The sequence below is a fragment of the Mus caroli genome, chromosome 12 (genome assembly GCF_900094665.2).
Source record: "Mus caroli chromosome 12, CAROLI_EIJ_v1.1, whole genome shotgun sequence".
NCBI classification, from domain to species: Eukaryota; Metazoa; Chordata; class Mammalia; order Rodentia; family Muridae; genus Mus; species Mus caroli.
Genome location: NC_034581.1, coordinates 80838581 through 80866330, shown reverse-complemented (window position 1 = coordinate 80866330; position 27750 = coordinate 80838581). Strand labels below are relative to the sequence as shown.

At 47.9% G+C, this 27750-nt stretch overlaps 1 protein-coding gene across 5 annotated transcripts in view; it reads right to left on the bottom strand.

The window, feature by feature from the left end:
• The window catches only part of Esrrb (estrogen related receptor beta), a 159101-nt gene that overhangs the window by 66771 nt on the left and 64580 nt on the right, over positions 1 to 27750 (bottom strand). For 2 of the 5 annotated variants that reach the window (XM_029484332.1, XM_029484331.1), the window contains exon 2: positions 9915 to 9977. The exons of the other annotated variants lie outside the window; for them this stretch is intronic. The gene's annotated coding sequence lies outside the window, so the exon portion shown is untranslated. The remainder of the gene's footprint in view (positions 1 to 9914; positions 9978 to 27750) is intronic. 5 annotated transcript variants of the gene reach the window in all.

Below are 27750 nucleotides of genomic sequence, written 5' to 3'. Positions count from 1 at the left end.
TTGTTTCTCTGTTGCTGTGATGAAACCCTGACCAAAAGCAACATTGTGGAGGAATGGGTTTGAACTTACAGCTCCCAGGTCACAACCCATCACCAAGGGACATCAGGGCAGGCACTCAAGGCAGGTAGCTGAAAGGTACTGAAGAAAGCCCAAGGAGGAAGGCTGACGGCTATTTCCTGCCTTGCTTTCACGGCTTGCTCAGCTAGGTGTCCTGTACAACCCAAGACCATCTGCCTAGGGGTGGCACTGCCCACAGGGGGCTGGAGCCTCCTACATCAACTGTTAAGCTAGATCCTGCCCCACAGACAACCACACCTCCACGCCCAGCCAATCTGATGGAGGAAATTCCTCAATTGAGCTTCCTCTTCCCTGGGTGATTCTAGTTTGTGTCAAGTTGACAAAAACTCCCCAGCAAACTCAGCAAGTACTCTTAACTGCTGAGCCATCTCGCCAGCTCTTGTTGGAGAGATTTACAAAGCTGCCTATGAATGCTTCCACCTCCTGAGTGACTGATTTTATGGGATGCTGGGGCTTGAACTCTGGGCATTGTGACTGACAGGCATGCACTTTGCCAACTGAACCACACTCCTCTCACCATGTTCCTTTGTTTGTTGTTTTTCTAGACCAGGTTTCTCTATGTAGCCCAGGCTGTCCTGGAACTCACTCTGTAGATCAGGCTGGCCTTGAACTCAGAGATCAGCCTGCCTCTGCCTCTTCTTGGCACCATCAGGGCATAGCTTTTTAAAAATATTTTATTTTAACGTTTTATGTGTATGACTGTTTTGTCTGCATGTCCGTCTGGTCACAACATTCATTCAAGAGCCTGTAGAGACCAGGAGAGGGCATTGGATCCCCTGGGACAGGAGTTACAGATGGTTGTGAGCTGCTATGTGGGTGCTGGGAACTGAACCCAGGTCCTTTGGAAGAGCAGGAAGTGAGCCACCTTTCTGGGCCCTATTATTATTATTATTAATATTATTATTATATGGAAAAACAAAACAGGAGAGTACACAAAGAGGCTCAAAAGATGGCAAAGCAATCAATAACAACATCCTTATATGGCTGCTTTAGTCTTTTGAACGCCCACTCCTCTCATCATCAGAAATACACCAGGGGCAATGTTGGGCACAGCTCACCCCTCATGAGCAGTGGTCACTCCTCTCCTTCAGGCCCCAGGGGTGCTTTGTTCCCACTCCCCTAAGGAGTGCCCTCAGCCTGCTTAGCTAATGTATTCGCAAACCAAATTAGGGGGGCCCTGGCTCCAGGGGAGGCCCCCCAGTCTGCTTGCTCTATGCAGGGAATTAGATATCATCTCGTGCCCAAATGCGATTAGGCCCACGGTCCCCACCCCACATGCAAAAGCCCGCTTTCTAATCAGTTTTATGAGGGGCCTCTGCAGATAGACACTAATGGTATTGAGCTGAAATCTTTACTGAGAGTCTGCGTGAGTGAAGTCTGGGGAAATAAAATGGCCATGCTGGATCAAGGCAAAGCCTGTTGCCAGCCCTTGTCCTTCCTCTTCCTTCCTTCCCAGCCTTCCCTACCCTCACCCAAACCTGACTTCTTCCCACAGTGTCTCTTGTCACTTAATGGTTGCCCATCAGAAACCCAGGAAGGGACCCAGTAGTTAATCAGGATGTTCTTTCTCCAAAATCTTTTGTTTGGTTGTTTGTTTGTTGGTTGGTTCGTTGGTTTCTGAGACAGGGTTTCTCTGTGTAGCCCAGGCTGTCCTGGAACTCTCTCTGTAGACCAGGCTGGCCTCAGACTCAGAGATCCACCTGTCCCTGCCTCCTGAGTGCTGGGATTAAAGGTGGACATCTTGACTGTCTGGTATCCTCCAATACTAGGACTAACGGTGTACACCTCCACTGCTTGCTGTCCCCTAAATCTTTTGATCTCACAATTATACCTGATGGTCATTTGTTGCCTGTGTGGCCTCAGACAAGAACTTGATTTTTTTTTTTTTCCTGACCTTGCAGCTGTGTAACTGAAAACTGGGAATACGGACAACAGGGTAAGGAAATAGAATGTTCTGGAACAACCATTCTCAGCCAAAGTGATCTTATTCCTTTTCCCTACACTATAGGTTACACTAAATCCCTTCTCACTTCCTGATGGCTCCTCAAAGCTGTCTGGTGACCAGGACCCAGGCACTCTGGGGACGTAAACATCTCAAGCCTGATACCCCATCACTGAAAAGATGGGCCCTGTCATTGATGGTGACTGACAGAGCCTCAGCTCCATGTGCTGTTAGCATTGATCTGAGAACTAGACTGCCAGGAGCCTGTGGTCCTGTACCACAGTCACCCATGCTGTGGCTAGACCAGACAGAACCGTAGGCCGCTCACACAGGCCAAGGAAGCTTCAAGGAGCTGTATCGCTTCAGGTGCCTGTTGGTGAGATTATCAGGAGATGGATCCTGAAGAGCCTTTGCACTCCTAGAAACCACACTTCCAGAACAGCACAGTTCCCATCCATATCAACTGCAAGGGTTTCAGCCTAAATGAAACCCTACTGCCCTACTGCCCCAACAGGACCCGACTTTTGTACTGAGTAGTCTTTTGACAGCTTGGAGTGACAAAGGGTCATGCCCCACTCTCCTAAACTGCTTATCTGTCTGTAGAACATTAATGGCTTCCTTCTTCTTCTTGTTTGGTCTGTGTCCTATAGGCCAGGGTAACTTCAAACTTGCTTTGTAGCTGAAGGTGACCTTGAACTCCTAATTCTCCTACGTTTTCCAAGTGTCCTATGATACTGGTCTTGGTCACTACACCAGGCTTTCTTTCTTCCTTTTCATTTTTCTTTCTTAAACAAGAACTAAAGTACCCCAGGGTGAGTTGAAACTTGACATGGAGGTTAGTCTCAAACCAAGTTTTTCCTTTCTTTTACTTTATTTTGTTTTTTGAGATAGGGTCTCACGTTGTAACTCTGGTTGGTCCCAAACTCACAGCAATTCTGCTGCCTTAGCCTCCCGAGGTGCTGGGATTATGTATGTGCACTCCCACCGCTGGCCTCTGAGATTCTTTCTAAGAAAATTTAAGCTACAAATGGCACTCAGGTAGAAGGGGATATTTATTCCCATGTCAGCATCCAAAATCTGTCTCAGAACAAACAAAAATCAATCTGGAAGGAGGAGCTCACGAGGCCCCACCCTCCATGGTGAGGTTAATAGTTAATGGTTTCGGGGAGGGAGAGATATTCTGTTCAGTGGTGTAGTTACTAGGAAGGTTCCATGCTGTTGCTGATCACCCCTAACCACCCCTAACCCATGCTCCGTAAGCAACTCTAATAAAACTCAAATAATCAATCCATCAATCCATCATCAATCAATATCAGTCAGTCAGTCAGCATTGAATACCTGTAGCTCTACTACTAGGGAGGTAAAGGAAGAAGGACCAAGAATTCAAGGTCATTTTCTGCTACCTTGGTGAGTTCAAGGCCAGCCTTTAAAGAACATTTCTTATAAGAAGGTTCGTAATGTCCAGAGTGACAGGAAAAGACCAGAGAGGCAGCTAAACTCTGTTATGTATTTGACATCCTGGCTACATTAGGCCTCCCTCACTCTGAAGGAGGTACTCATGAGTGTGTGCTGCTGCTATAGAGACTTCTTTTTATTCATTCATTCATTCATTCATTCATTCATTTACATTTTGTTGTTGTTTGTTTGTTTGTTTGTTTGAGACAGGGTTTCTCTGTATAGCCCTGGCTGTCCTGGAACTCACTTTGTAGACTAGGTTGGATTGATTATTTATTTATTTATTTATTTATTTATTTATTTATTTATATTTTAATTACGTGGAGCAGGGTATACATGCGAGTTGGATCCTTGCAGAGGCTAGAGGGACTGGATCTCCTGGAACTGGAGTTATAGGCAGTTATGAGCCTAGAGACATACAGGAGTGCTAAGAATCCTGGCGCTAAGAGGACAGATTAAACTCAGGGGCAGTACAAACTCCCTGAGACATCTCTCTTAACCTCTGCGCCATCTCTCCAGACCCATGTACCTCTTCTGCTGAGCCTGTGGACTCACAGGCTCAAGGTAGAGTCCCATTCCTGCTTCAAGAGAAAACTGACTTGAGACACCGCTGGCTCCTACCCCAGGACTGACCCTACCGACTCTGAAAACTCTCCCCCCTCCAACTGCCAGACAACTTAAGTTCTCCTTAATGTCTTCCTCACTTAGCTTGCTTTGGAGAAGTGTGTCCGCCTGAGTTTCCACCCCTGTTGGTGTGGCCTCCAGTTCCAGGACCCCCAGGTTCCCTTCTGCCCTCATGCTGGGTCCAAGGTTGGCCTTGAACTCACTAGATCGCCAACAGTGGCCTTGAACTTCTAATTCTCCTCTCTCTAACTTATGAGTACTGCGATTACAAGTGTGCGTCATCACACCCAGGCTGTGAGGTGCTGCAGATGAAACCCAGGGCTTCGTGAATGCTAGGCAAGCAAGCCCTCTCCGAACAGAGCTCCACTCCCAGTCTTCACTGCCCTCCTCCTCAGACAAGATCTTGCTGTATAACCCAGCTGACCTTGAACTCAAGTGCTGAGATTATAGGCATGAGCCTCATTTGGCAAAAATAACTGTTTCATGGCTACAGTCACTTCTAGGATTGGGATTTACCAAGGAGCCAGCAGGCCAACTCAAATGCTTCCTTCTGAATGATCTCTGTTGCTTTTAGGGAGAAGCCAAACCACCATGAAGCCTACTCAAAAGACTAGACAGGAGCTGTGGCCACAATGATTCTCTAGGCACTGCATGATGGAGCACGGTGTGCAGAAGAGTGAAGAAGAAGCTGGGGTCGGGGCCGAGGCAGTAAACTACAGTGTCCTGGGAAGGGCTAGTGGAAGGACAGCAGTACATATGTCCACAAAACTCTAGGGCACTGACCAAAAGATCACCTTGTAACCACATCTGTCTGGTTATTCATTCGTATATTGGGGATGTGGCTGCTGTTCGGGTGGTGATAATAGGAGCCTGGTTGCACGTTTAGAGCACTTGTGTGTTTTTACAGTCGTAAGAATGGCAGATGGTGAACAGAAGGACAGAAGGCTGTTGGAATATAGTTTTAAAGTTCACTGGCAGGCAGGGATATATCTACATATAGTCTACACACTATAGATGTAGATATACTATTTAAGGGCACCTTGGTGGCAAGGCCAGTCCCTGGTAAGCAGATAACAGAGTCACTCCTGTATACATCTACACACACAACTTGGCTGCACATGCATTTACACACTAAATGCTCACACACACAGGCTCACATACTCACATACATATGGTTCATACACACACATATTCCCATGCACACCTGCACACGCACATAGTTCTTGATGGAATGCTCTCATGCAAATCAGAAAACTTAGAATACAAGCAGAGAACATGCTGGGTGCTAGAGAGTAGGCAGACTTCTCCAAGACACACCTAGCACTAGATCAGAAGTTCCTGCCCCTCATTAGCTGGTCTTTCTGCCCATTGTCATGTTTGCCTCCGAAGAGTCCTGGTCCCTCACACAGCTAATGAAACCAGAACTCAGCAAGATCTTTCACCAGCGAGGCAGATGGCAGCTCAGGACAGTCTGTGCCCAGTGTTCCTATTTTTCTGACAATGCCTCTGGGTGTGGGAATATCAGGTTAGTACACAGCCCTAGGCTCACCCCAGCCCTGACCTTCTCTCCTAACTCTTTCTGCTACCAAAGCGCTTGCTTGTCGACCAAGGGCTTTCAGATGAACTGAGTCACCCAAACAGTATGGCTGGGTAGCTAGCTCCCTTACTCTGAAGAGCTGCCCTTACCCATGACACCCACCCGGACAAGGCTGTGGCCAGATCACTGCTCTGAACTCAACATAGGTCAGGATCTAAAAAGCCTGACTTGTGGCAAAATCCCACAGCCTCTCTCAGTCTGTTTATCTGTCAACTAGGATACTCTCGTGGGCCTCAAAGGGTAATTGGAAAGATGATTGTGTGTGTGCGCCAGGCTGAGCATTCAGGCCTGAGTGAATACCTAGCAAGTGCCGAGCCAGTGATCTCAGACGCTGGAAGGCAGAGGCAGGCTTGGGATGCTGCTGAAAGCTCTAGTCCAGGTTGGACTACATGGTGAGACTTTGTTTCAAAAACCAAAAGCAACTCTTAAAACAGTTCTCTCTGAGTCCTTTCACTTCTAGATGTCCGGAGACCATGAGGGGGACCTGGGAGCTTCCATTGCACAATGTCCTTGATCGTAGGTTGGCACAGCAGAGCAGAAAGCATGGAAGAGAGCAAGCCAGAAGCCAAAGCCATTTGTTGCAGACAGAGGAGGCTCTGAGCAACACCGAGTACACACAGTTGCCAGTTAGCAGTCCTGGTATAGTGTGCCTTGGACTCAACTAGATGGTACTTAATATGTTCTTTTCCCCAAAATGTACCATGTTCAAATAAATAAACTAGTGCCAGGCAGTTGTGGCACATACCTTTAATCCCAGCACTTGGGAGGCAGAGGCAGGCAGATTTCTGTGAGTTTCAGGCCAGCCTGATCTACAGAGAGAGTCCTAGGTTAGCTAGGGCTACACAGAGAAACCTTGTCTTAAGAAAAAGAATTTTTAAAAAGGAGAAAGAACGGCTGGAGAGATAGATGGCTCAGCGGTTAAGAGCACTGACTGCTCTTCTGAAAGTCCTGAGTTCAAATCCCAGCAACCACATGGTGGCTCACAACCATCCCAAAATGGGATCTGACGCCCTCTTCTGGTGCATCTGAAGACAGCTATGGTGTACTTAGATATAATAATAAATAAATCTTTTTTTAAAAGGAGAAAGAAATACAGACAAAAAGAAATTATTTGGCATAAATAAGTCAGAAAGGCTTTTGTTTGTTTGTTTTACTGTGGAATTTCTTTTTTGTTTTGTTTGTTTGTTTGGTTGTTTGTTTGTTTGAGACAGGATTTCTCTGTATAGTCCTGACTGGCCTGGAACTCACTTTGTAGACCAAGCTTGGCCTCGAACTCAGAAATCTGCCTGTCTCTGCCTCCCAAGTGCTGAGATTAAAGGCGTGCGCCACCACTGCCTGGCACTGTGGAATTTCTTTTTTTCTTTTCTTTTCTTTTCTTTTCTTTTCTTTTCTTTTCTTTTCTTTTCTTTTCTTTTCTTTTCTTTTCTTTTCTTTTCTTTTCCTTTCTCTTCTTTTCTTTTCTTTTCTCTTCTCTTCTCTTCTTTTCTTTTTTGTTGTTTTTGTTGTTGTTGTTGTTTTCGAGACAGGGTTTCTCTGTACAGCCTTGGCTGTCCTGGAAATCACTTTGTAGACCAGGCTGGCCTCGAACCCAGAAATCCACCTGCCTCTGCCTCCCGAGTGCTGGGATTAAAAGTGTGCGCCACCACGCCTGGCGTGGAATTTCTTAAAACCTTTATATAATAACAGGGCCTGGAAGGCAAAGGGCAGAGGTATGGCATATAGTTTATAGTATTTCACAAATGCATTTAACTAATTATATCTTTATTTTATGTGTCAACTCAACTGGCCTATAGAGTGTCAACATATTTGTCCAGCCATTGTTTTACACATTTCTTTGAAGGTTTAACTGGATAAGATTAAAGTTGACATTGTCAAATGAAAGCATGCTGTCATTCTAAGTGTTGGTGGGCCTTGACCAACCAGCTGAAGGCTCAGCACAGAAAGGCAGGTCACAGTCATGAGGTAGGCCAGAGCCCTGTCAGGATAGGTGGACCTTCAGGAACACCAGACACAAATGTGTGTTCCCACATCTTTGCTTTCTATTCTGAGCTCCCTGCACGGCCTCACCTAGCTTCTGGTTGCTAGGTTTGGGTGAGAGGATTCCCCCATCTTTCAATCTCTAGGGCATAACCCTCTCTGTCTACTGTCAATCAACTTTGCCCCTAATACAGGGATGACACTGTGTCAAGCAACAACATTAAAGGTGAATAGGTGCCCACACAGCCATCTTTCATGGGAAAAAAAAAAAGCCATTTACCTGCCAAAATAAGGAAGGTGCTTACCCTACTTAGCTTCAGTCACCAACTTGATATAGTCTAGAGCAGAGAGCAAAGCCTTAAATGAGGGACCTGCCCACATCAGATTGGCCTGTTGGCACATCTGAGGGCGGGGTTGTCTTGAATATTAATTGATGTCAGAGGGCCCAGTCCACTAAGGGTGATGCCATACCTAGGCAGGTGGTCTGTCTGTAATAAGAAAGTTATCTTCCTAGTACTTGGAGACGGAGACAAGTCGACCTCTGAATCTGAGGCCACCCTGGTCTACAGAGTGAGTTCCAGGATACACAGAGAAACCCTGTCACAAAAAAAACAAAACAAAAACAAAGGAAGGAAGGAAGGAAGGGAGGGAGGGAGGGAGGGAGGGAGGAAGGAAGGAAGGGAAAGTTGTCTCAGCATAAGCATGTAAAAGAGCCAGAAGTTCAGCCAGCAAGCAGCATCCCTCCATGACTCCTGCTTCCAGGTTCCTACCTTGAGTTCTTACCCTGAATTCCCATAGTGATGAGACCAGAGAGTATAAGCCAAATAATCCCTTCCTCCCAGGTTGTTTCTGGTCAGAATTTCATCACATCAACAGAATAAAGCTAGACCAATGGTCATCTCAGCTGACGTGAGTTCTGGAAAATTCTTTGCCTTCAATGTTCTACTTCTGTTCTCAAACCTGCAGGCCTGCTTTTGAGGTCATCTCTGGGCTTGTTACATTCCTATTCAAAACTCCTAGGTCTCTGCCTCTCCAAATGACTTTTCTAGAAGGTTTTCCAGAGGATAATGCCATCTTATGCTAGTACGAGAAAAGTGGGGTGAGCTGCCCACTCGGGGTCCCACTGCCAGGCTAATTGTCAAGGGCAGGCTAATTGATGGGCTCCGAGCAGGAAAGCCACTGTGCTAAGCATCCTTCCTCGGCCTTCAGCAAGCTCCGTGAGCTCTGGCTCATTTGGTCCTCCAGGCCAAACCAGCGTGGGTTCTGTCTGGCAATTTGCAGGTGCGATGAGAAAGTTACAGATATCTTGCTGGGCCATCGCTTATTCTGCATGGAACTGGATGGAACCTGACCAGTGGCTGCCACAGCTACTCATGAAGTAATTGTTCCCTCGGAGACTTACATGGACTCCCACCAAGTTTACAGCACGAAGCAGGGACAGCTGGTCCAGGGCATCCACTGTGACTGTGAAGTCAGGAGACCCATTGTGACCAGTGATATTTATATACCTGGAGAGTGCAGTCTCCTTCAAAATGGTCACCTTGGACATCTCTGTTCCCAGCCATGCTGCCTTTGGTCATATTCTTGACGCTTCTTTTGGGAACTGCCTTTGGGGGTCAGATTCTCTGAGAAAGAGTCACAGCCTCTCTTTGTCGTGAAACTTTGCTAAGCTTTGGCACCTACCTAATCCCCCAGCCGTGTCTTATAAATGACCTTGGACACATTAACCCCACTCTACCCCCACCTCCAGGAAAGAATTCACCATTAGTCGGAGCAATGCTCACAGTGAGGGTAAGAAACAGAGAACACAGGGGTGAGAGGAAGGAAGGGGCTGTTAGAGCCCCAGACCTGGGTCTAACATACCTTACCCACAGTATGCTTTGTATCCTTGGTTCTCCTATGAGAACCATAGTTGCTATACCCACTCTCCAAGTGAGTCCACAGGTTCCGAATGAAGGCCTTTCTAAGAGTCCAGAGCTCCAAAGAGGCTTTGTACCCCATCACAGGGAGCTTTCTTTACATTACCCAAAGCCTCTTTTTAAACAAAGGTTTCACCCCCAATTGAGGAACAATCAATGAAGATGCACTAGTACATGCCTGTAATTGTAACCCTTGGCAGGTGATGGCAGGAGGACTATCTGGGGTTCAGGGCCAGCCTGGGCTACAAAGCAAGACTCCCTTTCAAAAACAAAAGCAACAAAAGTATCAACCAGTCCACCCACAAACTGTCCCATCCTGTACCTTTAAGCACCACCATGGTGACTAGTCCCTTCCACAGCATCAGCATCTGTGCTTTGGGCATGCCTGGAAAGAGGCAAACGGGGGTCAGTGGGCTGGCTGTACAGAACACAGGAATGGCTAGTGAACCAGACTCAAGCTTGAGTCTTGCTCTGTGCTTGTAATGCTGAGCCATGCTGGGCCAGTCAAAGAACCTCTCCACACTGTATCTGCAATATCTTGAAACAAGGAACAGAGGTGCTTCTGTCTTATGGGCTTGTTGCAAGGGCCCCATGTGTAATTTATCTGGCACCCACAGCAACTGCTGGGAAAGTGATGTCTAAGGCTGTCACTCGCTGGACCCCCGCTAGGAAAAGGTGACAAGTCCAGTCTGTGAGCAGCAAAACAGAGACCTCTCACTCTCTGGATGGCCTCTGAACTCTAGCGGGGTGGGGCATGGAGGGAATGTCACAAAAGGAGGCACTCACTCGCCTGGCCTGCATGAAGCACAAAGCACGCACCTGTTCCCTGGAAACCTGGTTTGGTGGCACACAGCTGTAATCCCCACACTTGGGAGCTGGAGGCACAGGGATCAGAAGTCAAAGTCAACCTAGGCTACATGGTGTGCTTGAGGAGGGCCTGGGATACACAACACTCTGTCTAATGGGGGTGGGGGCAGTTGAGATGGCTCAGTTAGAGGAAGCCCTTGTTACTAAACCTGATGAACCGGGCGCCATCCCCAGGACCCACAGGGTGGAAGGTGGGAAGTCCTGAAAGTTGTTCCCTGACCTCAGCCTGTGGACTAAGGCTGAGGCATGTGCACCCCACACTACTTAAGTGAGCAAAATTAAAATCAGGTGGGAGAGGGATACAGGAATCGTCATCTGAGGGTGTACCCAGCATGGTGGACCAGAGTGGACCTGGGTTCATATCCTTGCTTTGACATTAAAAAGGGGGGGGGGGCTGGAGAGATGGCTCAGCGGTTAAGAGCACTGACTGCTCTTCCAGAGGTCCTGAGTTCAATTCCCAGCAACCACATGGTGGCTCACAACCATCTGTAATGGGATCAGATGCCCTCTTCTGAAGATAGCAACAGTGTACTCATGTAAATAAAATAAATAAATCTCTTAAAAAGAAAAAAAGGAATTAAAGCATTATTATTTTTGCTCTCTCTCTCTCTCTCTCTCTCTCTCTCTCTCTCTCTCTCTCTGTGTGTGTGTGTGTGTGTGTGTGTGTGTGTGTGTGTGTGTGTGTGTGTAGAAGCCAGAGGAGGGCATTAGATCCCTTGAAGCTCGAGTTTAGCAGGCAGTTGTAAACGGCCATACACTAATGTTTGGAGCAGAACTCAGATTCTCTGGCACAGCAAACACTCTTAACCACAGAGACATCTCTCCATCCCCAGGCTTGTGATAGAAACCAGCTCTGTGCCTTTGGGGCCACTACTCCATCTCCCGACCCCTCACCACGATAAGGAAAATGTACATGCACAACAGGGAGTTAAGCACGCTGCAGTGTGCCTGGGCAGAGTAAAACACACCTGTGCTTACCTCCCATCCCCCCCCCACCCCCACCACAGAACCACTTTCCAATGGCCACAAGCAGGCTGAGGAGGTACTGCCCACATTTCAAATATCAGGCAGTACCTCCTCAGCCTGCTTGTGGCCATGCCAGGGGCTCCCTCAACAGTGCACATCGACCCAAAGGAAGAGGTTGTTCTACAGGGTAAAGAGCATAAACAAGAACGCTTATTCATTTATTTCTCCTTTGAGACTGGGTCTTATGTAGTCCAGGCTGTCCTCCAACTTGATATGTAGCAGAGGAAGACTTTGAACTTCTGATCTCTTGCCTCCACCTCCCAAGTGCTGGGTTCTGAGGGCTAGGAGCTAGGATTACAGGAACACCATGCAGATGGCTTTGGCCAAAAAAAAAAAAAAGAAAAAAAAAGATTTATTTTATGTACATTGGTGGTTTTGACGGCATGTATGTCTGTTATGAGGGCGTCAAAGCTGAATTACAGACATTAGTGAGCTGCCATGTGGGTTCTGAGAATTGAACCCAGGTCCCTGGAAGAGCAACTGATGCTTTTAACCGCTGAGATGTCTCCAGCCCCTACCTAATATTGGCTTTCTTAGCGTAAAGAAGATAAGAGTTCCTGGGCTACTGCTGAGATATTCATGGCCAGGCTCAGACTCCATCTATCTGGTACCCAGATGGCTTGTGGTCTGCACTTGGTGAATCTGTGGGGAAAGGATAAGCTAGACACGGAAAGACAGAGCAGGAAACTAGAATCTCTGCAGCTCCGTGTGCAAGCTGGTCAGCTAGTTGCAGTAAGCCTCCAGGTCATCCTCTGGAAGCCTCCTTGGAGGTATGTGTAGGGGGGGACCCACAGGCGACTCTAAGGGTGCCTATATAGCCATGACCTTGAATGATAAGGTCTTGCCAAGGGGATAACAATGAGATTTCACCAGGCAGGACTCTCCTTAATGCATCCTGACCTGGGGAATCGGTGTCAGAAGACTCAAACAAGGCAGATGGTATATTCCAGGGTCCTGGCCTCCCATGGAGAGAAGCCCAGGGCCCAAGTCATGTCCTTCTCCACCACAGTTAGTGCCAGGCAGGCTGGCATAGGATGACAAGGGCCCGCAGAGACACAAGATTAATGGCATTTGAGGCAGGTGATCTGCTGTCCCTTGCCAGCTCCCATGGCCCAGGCAGGCTGTGTAAGGCACACAGCGTAGCAAGAGCCTGGCAGGGAGGCCAGCCCTCACAAAGCAGGCAGCAGAGTCAGCCACTGTATCATCCACTGTTAATGCCCACCCCAAGACCTGAGCCTTTGATCCAGCCTACACACACACACACACACACACACACACACACACAACTTTGTCATGGAGGCAAGCAGAGGTGTCAATCTGGTGGCAGAGTGAGAGAACACTGGAACAAGGACAGCCAGAGCTTCTTCAGGCCCCAGAATTTGGGCTCCATGTTGGGTTATGGTTCTTTGAGACTTTGCTTTTCTTTCAAGAGAAAAATGTCTGCCTTCTGGCTTTTGTGTACCTTGCTTCATTAGCACAAATTATTGCTTTTATTGATGAACACTTATGTGTGATCATAAGAAAGACAAAAGCAAAAAATATCAGTATCAGGACTCCTAAACCCATTCCCCACAAGTCCTTCAAAGTGACAATATTGTGTGTCTCCTTCTAGAACTTTCCAAAGCTCATATCTGGCATTTTAGAGGTTAAAGATCTTTGATTTCACTGTTTATATTATTCCATTATTTTTCAAACTTATCATCATTATTATTATTATAATGATGATAACCACCCAGGTCACCTGTTTTTCCATCAGTGAGGGCATTTCCCAGCTGCTGGGGTCACGAATCCCCTCCCCACCTCCTCCTCTACAACCTTCCTTCTCAGTCAGAGATCTTAGACACATGGTCCCAGAGGCCACCTCTGAATAAGGATGGCCAAGTGAGGGTGTGAGCATGGACACAGCTGTAATAGCTGGGATACAGTCTAGCAGGAGTCAGCAGGAACGTAGTAGGGCAGCATCAGTGTCTCTGCACCGAGCACTGGGCCACAGTGAGGTAGCCAGAGAACACAGCCACATTTGCTCCTGTTCTGGGCTTTCCCCGTCTCACAATCTTTCTATGCCTGCCATGTACACCACTCTGCCCCACAGATCTTTTTTGCAAGGTTCCCTTCTGGTGATGATGACAGAGATAAGTGGCAGTCCTCGTGCTTGCTGCAAGTGGCCACACAGGCAGGCTCCTCTGTTCTGAGGGTTTACCCTGGATCCCCTGAGATCCCTGAATGGCTGCCAAGTAGGCCCCCCTGCTTCCCACTCTGTCTGGAAGAAGGCCCACCTGTCACAGGCATAATCTCAGGCTGGTCCATGTGCCCAGGACTAGGAAAGCAGAGGCGCAGGATCTGAAGTATTCTCTCTTGTCTGGTTGGGTGGCAGAGCTTGCTAGGGTGTCCAAGTCTTGCAAGTGTCTGGGACACATGAAGGCTCTGGAGATTCAGTTCCCCATAGGGGCAAAGATCTGTTACTACCTCCTGAGGGCCCTGTTAGATAGAACTGCTTTGAATGCTTTAATTATTTTTTTCTTTTCTTTCTTTCTTTTTCTTTTTTTTGTTTTCCAGAGTTCCCTGTATAGCCCTGGTTGTCCTGGAACTTGCTCTGCAAAGCAGGCTGGCCTTGAACTCAGAGATCTGCCTGCCTCTGCCTCCTGAATGCTGTGATTAAAGGCATGCATCACCACACCCAGCTAATATTTTCACTGTAATAAAGATGGCTTGCATAGTGTGTCTATGTAATAGAGCAGTGGCCATATGTCTTCACAGAGGCCTTCCACGGCACTAATGATAGACACTATGATAGGCACTCTTCTTGTCCCTATAGGATGAGGTGACAGGGGCTTCTTCCTTCCTTCCCGGCAAGGGGCCACCGTGGACTGGGTCACTTTCAGATGCTCAGATCTTCTGAACAGCCACAGGCCTTCTCAGGGGCTCTAGAGCATCTTTCTAAGCTGTTTATTCACAAGCAGGAAGGGAGCATGTGGGGACTGGTCCATTCTGGACCACCATGAGCCGTGCCAGACACGGTGCTTCCCAGGTGTGTTGGCATCAGAGTTATTGCAGGAAATGGCTTTGTTTTGGGCCTGATTCCAGTGGACCCCTGGGTTACCTAGGCAGGCCCTTCCTCCTCTGTACTCTGTAAAGCAGGGCAAGGTTTCCCACTTAGAGTCACTGTCAGAACCTAAGAGCAAATTGTACTGCGCACAGAGGTTCTCCCCCGACATCCTCTGGAGTGCCTGCACACTCCCAAACCTGCTCACTAAGACCTCAGAGCCTGAGGAGCCCAGTATTGCTCCAGAACATTCTTCCCCACCCCCACCGCCAGCCCCAGCCCCCTGTCAGCCAGGGAATGGTCAACTCAGGGTGTCAGCATGGTTCTTATCCCTGACCACTGGATTCTCAGCAGTAAGAACAAGTCCGGGTGACTTAGTGATGGGGCTGCTCTCATCGAATGAATAGGCCCAGGTTCCTCAGCCTCTTTACACCCTCAGTTCTCAGACACTCACTCCCTTCTTCTCCCTGCTATACGTGCCTCAAGACTAAGGAAAAATCAAGCCTTGGATGTCACCAATCCTCTCAAACAGGCCTTCGTGGTCCGTGAGCAACCTGTACAGCTATATGGTAGACACTGGAGCAGCCCAGCCTAACAAAACGTTCTCAGATCTATCACACTTATTGGAGGCTCCTCCAATCCACAGATAATTCCAACCCAGGCAGGCCCCAGAGTTGCTCAGGGAAAGACCAGAATCTCACGAGAAGTAGCAAGTCCAGGATAGACTTTTCAAGGCTGCCCATTCTAGACACTTCCAGGGGCGTTGATCTATGAGTCCAGAGTTAAAAACCAAAACGGGACCACAACAATCAGTGAGTCGTACCTTCAGGCCTGTGCAGAGGCAGCTGTAACCCTTCCTGGGAGTCAGTCCCTAGGCTCACAGTTAGCTTTTTATTGGAAATAAGGCTGGGCTGGGGTTGGGTAGGGCCTGTCTTGGTGTGACATAGCAATGTCCGCTAACTTGAGAGCAAACTGCTCTTTAGGGCCAGAGCTGAGCCAGGTGACTAAGAGCCAGAGCGCCTTTGCCCACTCAGCCTCTTGCTGCCTGAGTCGCTGCAGCCCAGGGACTGACTTGGTCTTTCAGCTTCTCACTAGATATCCCAAGAAACAACAGCACAGTCCATACAGTCAAGCCAGGGCATTCACTGCGCATGCTCCCCGTGGAATCCTCTGGACCGCGGCTTCCGTTCCCAGTACCAGGGGAGTGAGTCGCTGTCTGCTGGGGTACAGCTTCCATGTCTTACACTCACAGGGAGGACAGGAGTCTTTTCTCAGTGCTTCAGTGTGCCAACCTTCCCTGCTCATGTATATTGACTAAGCTCCACACCCACCCCACTCTGCCCCGACCTCATCTGTGCCTCCACACCAGCTCCCCAGTCTGTTGCAGCCCTGACCTCAAAGCCTCACAGGCCCTGGGGCACAATCCTCTAGTCTACAGGGCTGTTCCTCTGGGACACTCAGTCTTTTCTGTTTCCTGCTCTGAGCTACTCAGGTTCAACGCCATGGGCAGGGGAGCAGGAGGGAAAAGCAATGAGCCTTGGAATCCAGACACACAGAGCACATTCCTCTATCTGGGAAGTCTTCCATGGTGGTGGGATTTGGACACGTTTCAGGACAGGGAGGAGCATAAGTACGATGAGTCAACGCTTATTGAGCACTTACTGTGTACCAGTCTCTGCTTAAGCTCCTGATGTTTACCATGTTTTTTTAGTTGTGCCAGCGCCACGAAAAGGCTCACTGCAGATAAGGAATCTGAGGCACAGAGAGGTCACGTCATTTATCCAGAGTCACAGAGCAGGATGCAAGAGAAGCCAGACAGTGTGTTGGTGGCCGACGCTGAACACATTCAGGAGTCAGAGGAGGCAATGACTGACCGATAGTATTTTCGAGTTTCTGTGGTGTCCTATTTTAAGCGATCAGTGTGACAATTTTGAGAGGCTGAGGGGGATGGACCACAAATTGCCATTGTACGGTACAGCATGCCCCTCAACAAGCTCAGAGATGGCTACCTGCTTCAAACATTAAAAGCAAAGTGTCCCACAGCCTCAGGAAATGCTGAACTTTTTGTATTATGATCTTTGGTTTTACTATAATGTGTTGAATTACACATTTATATGCTCAATAGTGATTGTGTTTAATGATTAGCTTAAAGAAAACTGAAAAATTAACAATGGAGTCTCCTGGGGCCTGGACACCTAGAGCCAGGTTTCTTCTCAGCCACAGAATTAGCTGCTTCTCAGAAGAGTGTGCACACTCCCAGCTACCTGCCCTTGTGCTAGACGGCACTGGTATGGAGCCACAGAGAGTCCTGGTCATCACTAAGGAGTCTAGACTCCCTTTTGTGTCCCAAGGCTCCGGTTTCCTCATTTCTTTCCTCTCTATCATACTCAAACAGCAATTAGTAAGCACTTGCTCTATGCCAGGATTGTGGCCAGGGCCTTCGGGCAGCCTCAAGGAGAGAAATCCAGTCTTATAGGGAGTGTAAGAGATGGCTTCACAGAGAGGAGTATACTTGGGCGGGGTTTCACAGAATCCATAGATGCTCTCAGGGACAGGAAAAGGCCTTCTGGGGAGGAACAGATCTCAAGTGAGTGTTTGTATAAGTTTTCAGGTATCAGTAGACCTTAGATAAAGAAGAGAGGGAAAAGAACTGAAGATACTGACTGTCTTGCTGGGAATCCCTGGGTTACTGGGCGGAGCGAGGGAAGATCCACGGAGGATGTCGAAGTTGCTGCCACTGGGGCTGTGCACTGCTGACAGGCATAAACGAGATTCAAGGCAGGCTCCAGCATCACACACAGACTTGGGTGCTGATGGAAAAGGAGTGAGGCAGAGCTGATGGGAGGCATGGGAAGGGAGAAAGGCAGGCCACAAGAGAGGGTTTTATCTGGAATGCCCTTATGATGCTTGCGAAAGGGCAGCAGGCAAGGAAGGGCTCTGTGACTTAGTATTCCCACGCCTCCGTTTATCCAGCTGTGAAGTGAGATTCCCCAGGGCTGTTGTGAGGAAGCAATGAGTGAATATGTAAAATATCTCCGAGGAACATGTGTCACATAGGAAGCACCCGATCAAGGTCAGTTGTTGTGACTGTTACTATTATTATTATTATTATTAAGATCATCCATGGATCTGAGCATCACCATCGGGCTCCGCACCTGGCAGCGATGCTTCTGCATATTCAGCAGCCAGAGGGCATTCCTCAGAATAAGTGGGGCTGGAACACTTGCCAGGCTGTCTGAAGGTCAGGCAAGCCGCAGAGGCAGTGAGTGTGTCCTGTCCTGCTGTGGGGGGGGGGGGGGGGGGGGGGGGGGGGGGGGGGGGGGGGGGGGGGGGGGGGGGGGGGGGGGGGGGGGGGGGGGGGGGGGTGGAGGGGGGGGGGTGCGTGCGCACACATGCGCGCGTGCTAGGGGAAGACACTTCACAGCTGGAGGCGGCTGCAGTGCTACACCACTGCTCAGCTGCACCACTGCTCAGAAGGATAACACTAGGGCTGAGCTGCGATCCTGGCTTCCCTGAGCTGTCCCGTGCCTCTCCTTTCTGCTCTAGAAAGGCCCAGCTGTAGGACTGGTGTCCATAGGCTGCAGAGTCGGAGAGAGCCTGTAGGGGGCTCTAGAGCCCTTTTATTCTGGGTATCCAGGCAGCTAGGAGACCTTAGGTGAGACAATGGTACTTACTAGCTCTGGGAGGCGAGTGAGTAGCAGCTGGGGTTCGCTGGTATTCTGCTACTAGCGGGGTCCTAGTTTATCTGAACTTCCTCCCAGATGACCCTGTCCAGATTTGATCCCTAGTCCCCTCTGCTTCCAAAATGACGACACTGATGCGAGTGGATTTTCCACAGCGTCTTACCCGTGTTCTCCATAGGAAGACGGGATAGTATCATTCTTGGCCATTTAGATCGAGCAAGGGTCCTTCTCATTGCTTGAGAATTGGTTCTTGTAGCAGTTGTCCAACAATGCTGTCCAACAATGTCTGAGGGTGGGGTGGAGGGCAAAACACCAAGGAAATACAGGTCCCCCAAAGAGTTTTTCCTCTGCTTCTCTCTAAAGCAAAACTCAACAGCTGTGGCTGCTATGTACCCCAAGGACTTGCTTACACAAGTAAGATTCCACTGACACACTGGGAGAGCCGAACTCACGTACACCCGCTAACCTCCGAGGCTATGACCAATCTAAACGATTAATATAGGCAAGATGCGGGAGATGGTCACTTAATACTTTGAGGGGCCAGAAAGATGGCTCAGCGGGTAAGGGCACCTGTTGCCAGACCCACGGACCAGAGTTTGATCCCGGGAGACACACACGTGGCAGAGGGGGAGAACCAACTCTCACATGTTGCCTTCACATGGCACACACGTGCCCCTACGTATACATGCATACAGAAACATAAAATAAATGAATCAAAATGTAATTAGAAATAATTAGCCGGGAGCATAATACTGCAAGCCTGCGATCCAAGCCCTTGGGAGATGGAGCAGGAGGGCGAGGAGTTCACAGGCTACACAGTGAGTTCCAGACCAACCTGGCCTACGTGAGAAAGCCTCTGTCAGAAAACGCCAAAAATAAATTCAACAAATAAATAAGTTGAAAAGAAAAAAGATAATTGTATTAAAAAAAAAAAAAAAGGAACTCCTCCCCGCACCACCCCCTGCTCTTTCCCCAAACCCTAAACATATAACCACTCTTTGGTGTTTTGCCAAAAGCAGCAACCACCATAACAATCATGGTAAGGAAAATATGATAGCGCATTACTTAATCAGACAAATTTAAGATTTAGCAAATATTGCATGAGATTTACACTAAAAAAAATCATTATTTATCTAAACTAAATCAAATTATCCAAATCAAAATTACATTTAACTGTGTGGCAGCCTCTATTTCATCAAGCACTCCACTCCAGAGGCTGAGAATAAACACACTCATTCAGAGGAAAATGTCCTATTCATCACTCCTCCACCCCCGCTAATCCCTTCTCTAATCCCCTGTGTCACACATACAGAAATCCCAGCCACAGTGACCACATTAAGCTAAGTCCAGTTTAGGCACCCCACTTTCATTGACACGAAACATTTGAGGCACGCCTACTGCACGCCTGCTAAGTGCCTGGCCCTTGTCAATGATTTGGTTTGTTCACCACAGCAACTTAAAGATATTATCTGTGGAAAGAAGGAGAGAATAAAGTTTCTGCAAAAATCTGTGACTCTGGGTGTGGTGGCACATGCCTTTAGCTTTAGTACGCTGGTGGCAGAGGCAGGTGGATTTCCTTGAGTTGGAGGACAAACTGTCTACCTAGCAGGCTCACTAGTCAGACTCTGTCTCAAAACAAATAAAAACCAACATATGCAACCCTATAAATCCATGAATCTTATTTCCACGACTCTTCCAAAGGCATGCACATTTCCAGTTAGTTACTTCTTGGGGAAGAGAGGAAAGAAACCAGAAAGATCCTGCGTAATTAGTAAGCAGGCAGTGACACAGCCGTGGCTATTTGGTTGTGTGCTGATGATAGAGGAAAATGTCTTCATTTCAACCAGTTGCCTCTGGAATCAGTATAGGATGTGGCACACACAGAAGGGATGCCCCGACAGCCAATAGTAAGTTGACCTTACACACGCTTAAGATACTATTATGACTCTCTACAATGAACAGCTAGCTCATTTGCTACAACGGCAGGCAGGCATGCTCAGGCCATCCCTGAACTCTCAGTGACAATGACACACAGATTCCAAATGTTCTTTGGAAGAAAAGAATAAAAATTTAAAAATTAAAAAAAATTAAAAAAAAAACTTTCTCCTAATCGGTCTTAAATTCCACAAAACGGATCGGTTGTTATTATTCACTGTTAAAAACAAAACAAACAAATCCTCTGAATCCAACAAGGGAATTGCAGCTATAAAATTTCTCACTGATTGAATGAAAATCAGATTTGAACCTGTACTGTACAGCTCCCCCCGCTTGCCTTTCCAGAGGGGACTGGCTTGTTTGCTAAATCGCTTACTAATCAACTCATAATCCTAAGCTTCGATTTTATTTTCCTTGGGGGGAGGGTAAGAAGCTGAGTGATAGTGATAACTAAGTTGTTCAAAGGAATGCAGACATCAGGGCCCCTGACGTATTAGGGGGAGACAGAGCTGTGTCTTACATTCCATAAAATGCACGCACAAGCAAGGACACAAGCAAACGAAAGAGAACACAACTGTGGTGTTGTGGGATGCAGGAGCAACTCAGAGGCTCTTAGAGAGGTCCCCACCCTGCAAGCTGGGACAAGAGCCTAGCAGAAATGGAATGGCCAGGAAGGTGACCAACCAAGGCTAGGGAGGTGACTTTGCTCACTTCATGCCACTCTTGAAGATGCTCCCCGTCCACGTCAAAGCCCTGCCCCCTTGTCCTTCAAAGGCCCCCAACCTGCAAACATGTGAGAACCCAGCCAGAAGAGCCACCCGATGGCAATAGGGGACATTGGAACGGCACAGAGGCTGCTGATGTAGTGGGGCCATTGAACTGGCATCCTTAAAGAGAGGCATTTCTCTGGAGTTGGGCGCATGTGGTTAATACCAACCAGATTCTCTGCCACCTGCCTGCTCATATCCAGATACTGGGCTGGTTTTGCTCCTGGATGAATTCAAATATGCAAGCCTGAGGCCTTTGCGTATTTTACATTCCCACAAATATATTTATGCTCCGAGGCAAAATGTGGCCGCCGTTAACCAGATACTGTGAGAACGCAGATCATGTGAATTGCTTGGCACTCTGGGGGACTGAAAGGTAAAAGCTGTTATTACAATTCTTATAATCATTACCACCACCATCTTCTTGCTATTATTTCTGTGAAAAGCGGTGTTCTTTCTGACAGTGCTTGTTAACTTGACTGTTTAGGTAGACGGCGGTGTCAATAGACCCAGGAGATGGCTGACAAAGAGTCAGCCTGAAAGGAGACGCCTAAATATTGTTTCATGCATGCCACAGGTCTGGTTTATCACTAACGATGTTCTCTGCAGATCTATCAGGGAAGCAGAAACATGCAGACATACAAGCTTGCTTACTCTGCTTCAGCAGGAACCTCACACGAGGGCAGCCAGGACCAGGCAGTGGGAGTGGGGGGAAAGATTTGAAAACTGACTCTGAAGAGTTTCCCCGTTTCCTGCTACCTCCATTCATACTCCATCACTGGTTTCCCAGGTAACAGACACAGCCAGCTTGAATGAAATATGAAGACTGGGTCTTTCTTCACTGTTCTTGCTGTTTTTACCAAAACAGATGAGCAGGTGGGCAACAGTGGATAAAGAGATCGTTGAGTGAGTCAAGTGGAATAGCCTGATACTCTGATACTTTGTATCAGACTTTACGGGAATGGCCATTGATACTTTGTATCAGACTTTAAGGGAATGGCCGATGATACTTTGTATCAGACTTTACGGGCTCCACCCCAGGACAGCTCAAACGTGGTTTGCAGGGAGACATGTGTACACAGTCAAGCCCACGTACCTACAGTCTCCCTCCAAAAAGTGAAATCGAAACAGGATAGCAGATGAGGGCATGCTGTACCAGGTTGGGATGGAAACGGCGAGGGATAATGAATGAAGACAGAAGATGAGACTGAGTTGTAAGACATGAGCAAAAGGTAACCCAGGACATCCCCCTTTACCCCATTTCTCCCCAGAATGTGTCCTTAGGACTGTGTGACCTTGTTCTCCATCCTTCCAGACCCAAGAGCATAGGGAAAAACTGGTGATGTTCAAAACCACATTTCCAGGTCGTTCTTCCCCTGTCTTATCCTTTCTCCTTTTAACATAGATCATAGTCTTCCTCATTTAATGTAGATCTCCTGTAGCCCAGGCTAGCCTCCAACTCTATATGCAGCTGAGGATGCCCTTGAACCCCTGATTCTCCTGTCATCACAAGGGTTGGGATTGCAGGCATGCACCGCTATGCCCAGTTTCAGGTATCTACACAGTCAGGTAAAAAAAAAAAAAAAAAAAAAAAATCTCAAACCAGAAACCCAAAGTGAATTAGCAAAAGAATCAATAATTTTAAAAACTAATACATGAACTCCATTTAATTTGAGCAATTGAAAATTAAAGTGCCACATGTAAGGAATACTTTATGTTACAGATATGAAGCTCTGGAATGGCAGTGCTCGGTGTGACTTTGGAGTGTCACCTTTGCTCTGTTTAAAATGCCATGTTTTAGTAAAATGCCGGTTACCAGCTGCCAGCCAGCTGTTTCTGTAATGGTCTAAAGAGGACCATGCTAAACTGTTAAACAAAAAATTTTTTATCTCATTTGAAGCCGGATGATAAAAACAAAACCTCGTTAGAGTTCGCGCAACTCCTCCCCTTTGGCCCCTGAATAAGATGATATTGAAGAATAAAATAACATATTCTAGAAGCCCATTCCCAGAAATGGCTCCATCCTGGCCGGCAATGCTGAATGAAAGCCGGGAATAGAAAAGACCCCACTCTGGACAAAGCTGAATGTAAGATGGAACAGTCAGTTTTTTTGGGGGGGGGGCCTTAATGAACAAAAAAGGGAAATTTGTTTTTTAAGATCAAAATCTATACAGGTTTTAAAACACAACAAAATGAAGAGTGCTTACGCACTCTCACACACATATATTCACCTTCTGAAAAACAAACTTTAGATTTACATAATTTTAATTTACACTGAGATGATCCTAATTGTAAGCTGTTCAGCTGACCATTCATTCCCCCTACCTTATCTTATCAAATCCCATACAGAAAGGACAGATGAACTACAGTTTATTTTCCTCCATTTAAGAAGCCATCCTACCCTTTAAATTTCAGGTTTTGGTGACATAACTATCCAGGGAGAGCAGAGGACATGGAGGCCTGCAGTAGAATGGCCCACGTCTTCAAGTGTTCCTCGGAATGTAGCCATCTGTTAGAGGGGCAGGTCTGCCTTCACTCTCTAGTCTGCCCCAGTCCAGCTCAGGGTAAGATAGGAAAGAGGCCTCTGAGAAAAGCCAGAATCTTTTGTACCACAGGAACACCAGCCAGTGGGTCCCTCTGTGGTCCCTTCCATACTCTGGATGTCAAGGTGAGAGTTTTTACTGGAATGTCGCCAGACCTGATCTCAGCTTAGGCAAGGGACAGGCAGGCAGCTTTTTTTTTTTTTTTTTTTTTTACACTGTCATTCCTTTTAAAGGGGGCGATGCCTATAGTGCATGCTTGTAAACATGGGCACACACAGCTCTCCAGAGCATAGTGACCCAGGGCTGCATGCAGCTCCTGATAGGATCACCCAAAGGCTTGACACTTCTTTACCCAAGTTCTTGTAAATTAAAATCTCCTTAAGATCCTCTCTGATATTAATCTTGACCAAGGCAGAAAGGGGGGGGGGGGAAGGAAAGGCGCTCTTGGGGGTGGGGCAGGGAGAAGACCGGTTGAACTCAATGACCAGCTCTCTACAAATCTCAGAGCAGAACAGCAGAAGCCGGGCTGCCTTGCAGAGCACACACTCATGAAGAGCTCACGCTAGGGGGAAGCAATCACTTCCTGCAAGCTGATTGTGGCGGAGACTGATGAGATGGGTGAATACAAGCCCCTGCCCCTGAGCCCCAAGTGCTCCGGGCAGCAGTCATCAGGAGTTCTTTCCAGAGCTCTGCTTTCTCCAGTACTGTGACTCCCAGGGTCACAGAACCAACTAATATGCAGCCAAAGGCTCCCAGCACCGTGTCACGGTGTGACCAGGAAAACGGGGAAGGAAATGTCCCAGCAGACAAGAATTGAGGGTCACTAACACAGTGTCCAAGGGAAGAAAAATCTCCAAGTACCAACCTCTCCCACTCATTGCCGGGAGAGCCCCTCCAGAGGAAGGGGTCTGGTCTCAGCACAGCTCTGCTGTGGTCAGCGAAAGATCAGTGGGCCCCACTGGTGGCAAGAGACAGGCTGGTCCTTCGAGGGTTAATCTGCCAGGCTAGCTATCACAGGGGTCACTGAGATGTGCAGAGAAGTTGAGCATCCCAGTCCCCCATGGCTGGTCTGCTAATTACATTTGCAATTATAAGCACCACAGCCTCCCTGCACAGGGACCCGACCACATTGGGCCAATGGGGCAACCAGATGTAACCCGGCCCCAGGCCACTCTGGTTCCACCAGGAGACACTAGGGCCAGCTGAAGCCTGTGGCCCTACCTCTGAGGAATGGTCCTCTATGTAAGCATTCCATAGAGCTATGAGTGTGTTGGACAGAGGTGGGAAACTCAGCAGGCTTAAAGAAGGTTCTTTAAGGGGTCACGGATGTATAACACACACACACACACACACACACACACACACACACACACACANACACACACACACACACACACACACACACACACACACACACACACACACTCCCCTTCAGAGCTGGAAGCAGCAGGCATCTCAAGGGCACACAGCAGAATGTTCAGGATGCTTCCAAGCTGACTGACTGGTTTGGCTGCAGCCCATCCTCCTCCACTCTACCCTATGGCTTCCAGGGAGCAATCTACAGACCCTGCACCCACTGCCCATGCCTGCCCAGGCACTCCTGGGGAGTTACAGAGAAGGGACACTAGGAGCTAAACATTCCAGCCAAGCTGGAACATTGCAATAACATTGAGTTCAGAGTCATCGGAATCCAAGCCCATCAGCAGGGCTCGTTAATGCTGGGCAGAGCTTCTATGTATGTGGGAGGAGCAGTTTGAGGGTCTCCTGCTGAGAGAGATGGGCAGACCTCAGGAAAGCTAGCAGGTGAGGGAGGGCATCAGAGTCAAGGCCATTCAGGGTACGGGTCTGGGTTTATTTGAAAAGGTAGGTCATGGCCTAAAGATCTACCATTCTTTCCTTTAAAATTTGGACCGTGGCTTAATCATCTTGAGATGACAAGTTCTTACAGCTAAGTTCTAGGGAGCCAGGCCAATAGCACCCTGTGCCTGGTCCGTGTGCTGTTGGCCTGACACTCTCCTTCTGCAGCCTGCCTGCTCCCAGGTCTTCCCCAGTTACCCTCTCAGGTACTACCACAGCCTGGAAATGATAGAGAACCCTGCTCCAGAGAAGCAAGACATTTTGCAGAGGACCAAGGAAAAAGAGAAACTTTTCAATGACTTTAGGTTCTCCTCAAAAGCCATCTGACAAAACGTCCGGCTACAGGAACTTGAGGCCCAAGCATGTGAGAGCTTGGTTGAGGACAGGGCCCTCCGAGAAGGCTGAGGGTGACATTAACACACTGTCACAGCTTCCACCCCCTCCTACATACACTGTCCCGAAAGTCTCCTCTGTCCCTTTTCTCGACTAAATGGGATATTTATTGATCACTCCAAATCAATAGAATGAAAAGGTTCCTGTTTGGGGGATCAAGTTTTTCTCTCATGCATGCTCTTATAAAAGAAAATCTCTTACACACACACACACACACACACACACACACAATTATAATTATTGGCAGAATAGAAAATTGTTTCTAAGATGAGAGGAGGAATTGGTAAAATAATCTACCCCAAGAGGAAATTTCCAAGGAGATTAGAGCTGTCACCGACCCGGAAGGGCCTCAGTCCTGACTAGGGCCCTGTGACACTGACCTAATGTTTTTTCTATTTATTTCCTCAGGGCTGACCAACTCTGGCTAGCTATACCACTATCCTCTAACCCCTCTGGACACCTCCAGAGGAGTGCAGACACAGAAAGAGTTCCTTTCTGGAGCCCCCTCCCCTGGAAAACCACGACTAATGCCTTCTCTCTGATTTATTTTCAAATGTACCATTAAAAATTAATTCCCCCCTTTGTTTTTCTCCAGGTCACTGATTTTGAATTACCATGTGGCATTTTTCCTACGTGTGAACCCACATATTTTACCTTCAGGACAGTTTGTTCTTTGTTTCCTTAACAACATCGGAGTGCAATGGTCCTCCTCCTCAGAAGGTGGCAACTGTACCCCCACCCCACCCCACCCCCAGATGCACACATCGGGGTTCTGTGCCTCCGGTCTCCAGTCAGTGCCTCATTGAGTCATTCCTACACAGGCAACTCACAGGAGAGGACACCCAGCCTGCCTGTGTACATAAAACACTGATTTGGAAAGGAGAGGCAGTCACCTCTGGGACGGACTATGGGAAAATGAAAAGGAAGGGCAGGAAGGCAGGAAGGTACACACGTGCATGTTCATTTCTCACTTGGGACGGTGAGGATGACACAGAGAATGTGACAAATGTTCTCTGTCTTAGGAGGGGACAGGAGAGCAGCACCCCCACCCACAACTCATACTCCCTGTGCCCTTGGGCTTTCTAAAGTCTGAGAATGTCAATGAATCCACACAGGGTAAAAACCATCTATACAGAGCACATGATGTCCCCACCACCACCACCACACACACACACACCACCCCATCACGGGTTCCCTGAGAAACATAGCCTGTAATAAATGCATGCCACCATCCTTCCAACACACCAGAGTGTGCAGCACCCCCCCCCCCCACACACACACACACTTCCCCTTCTCCCCGGTTTTGTTACTTTGCTAGAGGAGGCTCCAAAGCTGCCTGCTTCCTCCACATACCAGCCTCTGTCCTCACCATGCTCACATTTATGCCCCGGCACCTCTGTACCAAGGCAAATGCAAACCACAGCTTCAGCAAACACCTGCAAATGAACTACTGGTTATAGCTTGGAGCTGCAGCTCGGAAGGTCCTGGGTTTGGGGTTGTTTGTTTGTTTGCTTGCTTTTTCTTTTTAAGCAAGCACACTTTTGACTTTTGGTATGGCTCATGGATGGAGAAGCTATTGTTTATTGTTATTATTATTTTGAAGAAGAAGAAGAAAAAAAGGAAGAAAGAAAGAAAAGAAAAGAGCCAGAAAGGGGAGAGAATCCACACCACTGCCAGGCTACTCTATAAATGATTTTTGCCTTACACCTCTAAGACCTTGGCTCCATCGTCCTGTTTGTTGCCTCCCTGGGAGTCGCCTCTTAAGGAGACTCCCCAAACTGTAATTCTCCCCAAACTGTAATCAGGCCTTCTGAGGGTCTGCTCAATACTATTCATGCATACATTCTGGCCCCTGCTTGCACACACAGTCTCATATTGATCGATGATGACTTGAGCTAGGGACAAACACAGAGATATTTCAGGCTCAAGGGAAGAAGTCACCTCCGGAGAAAGGGAGCCTAAATAATTTAAATATCCAATATTTGACGTACTTGGTAATTTTATGTGAGGAAATGTCCAACAAGCATTCCGGTCCACACCCCTA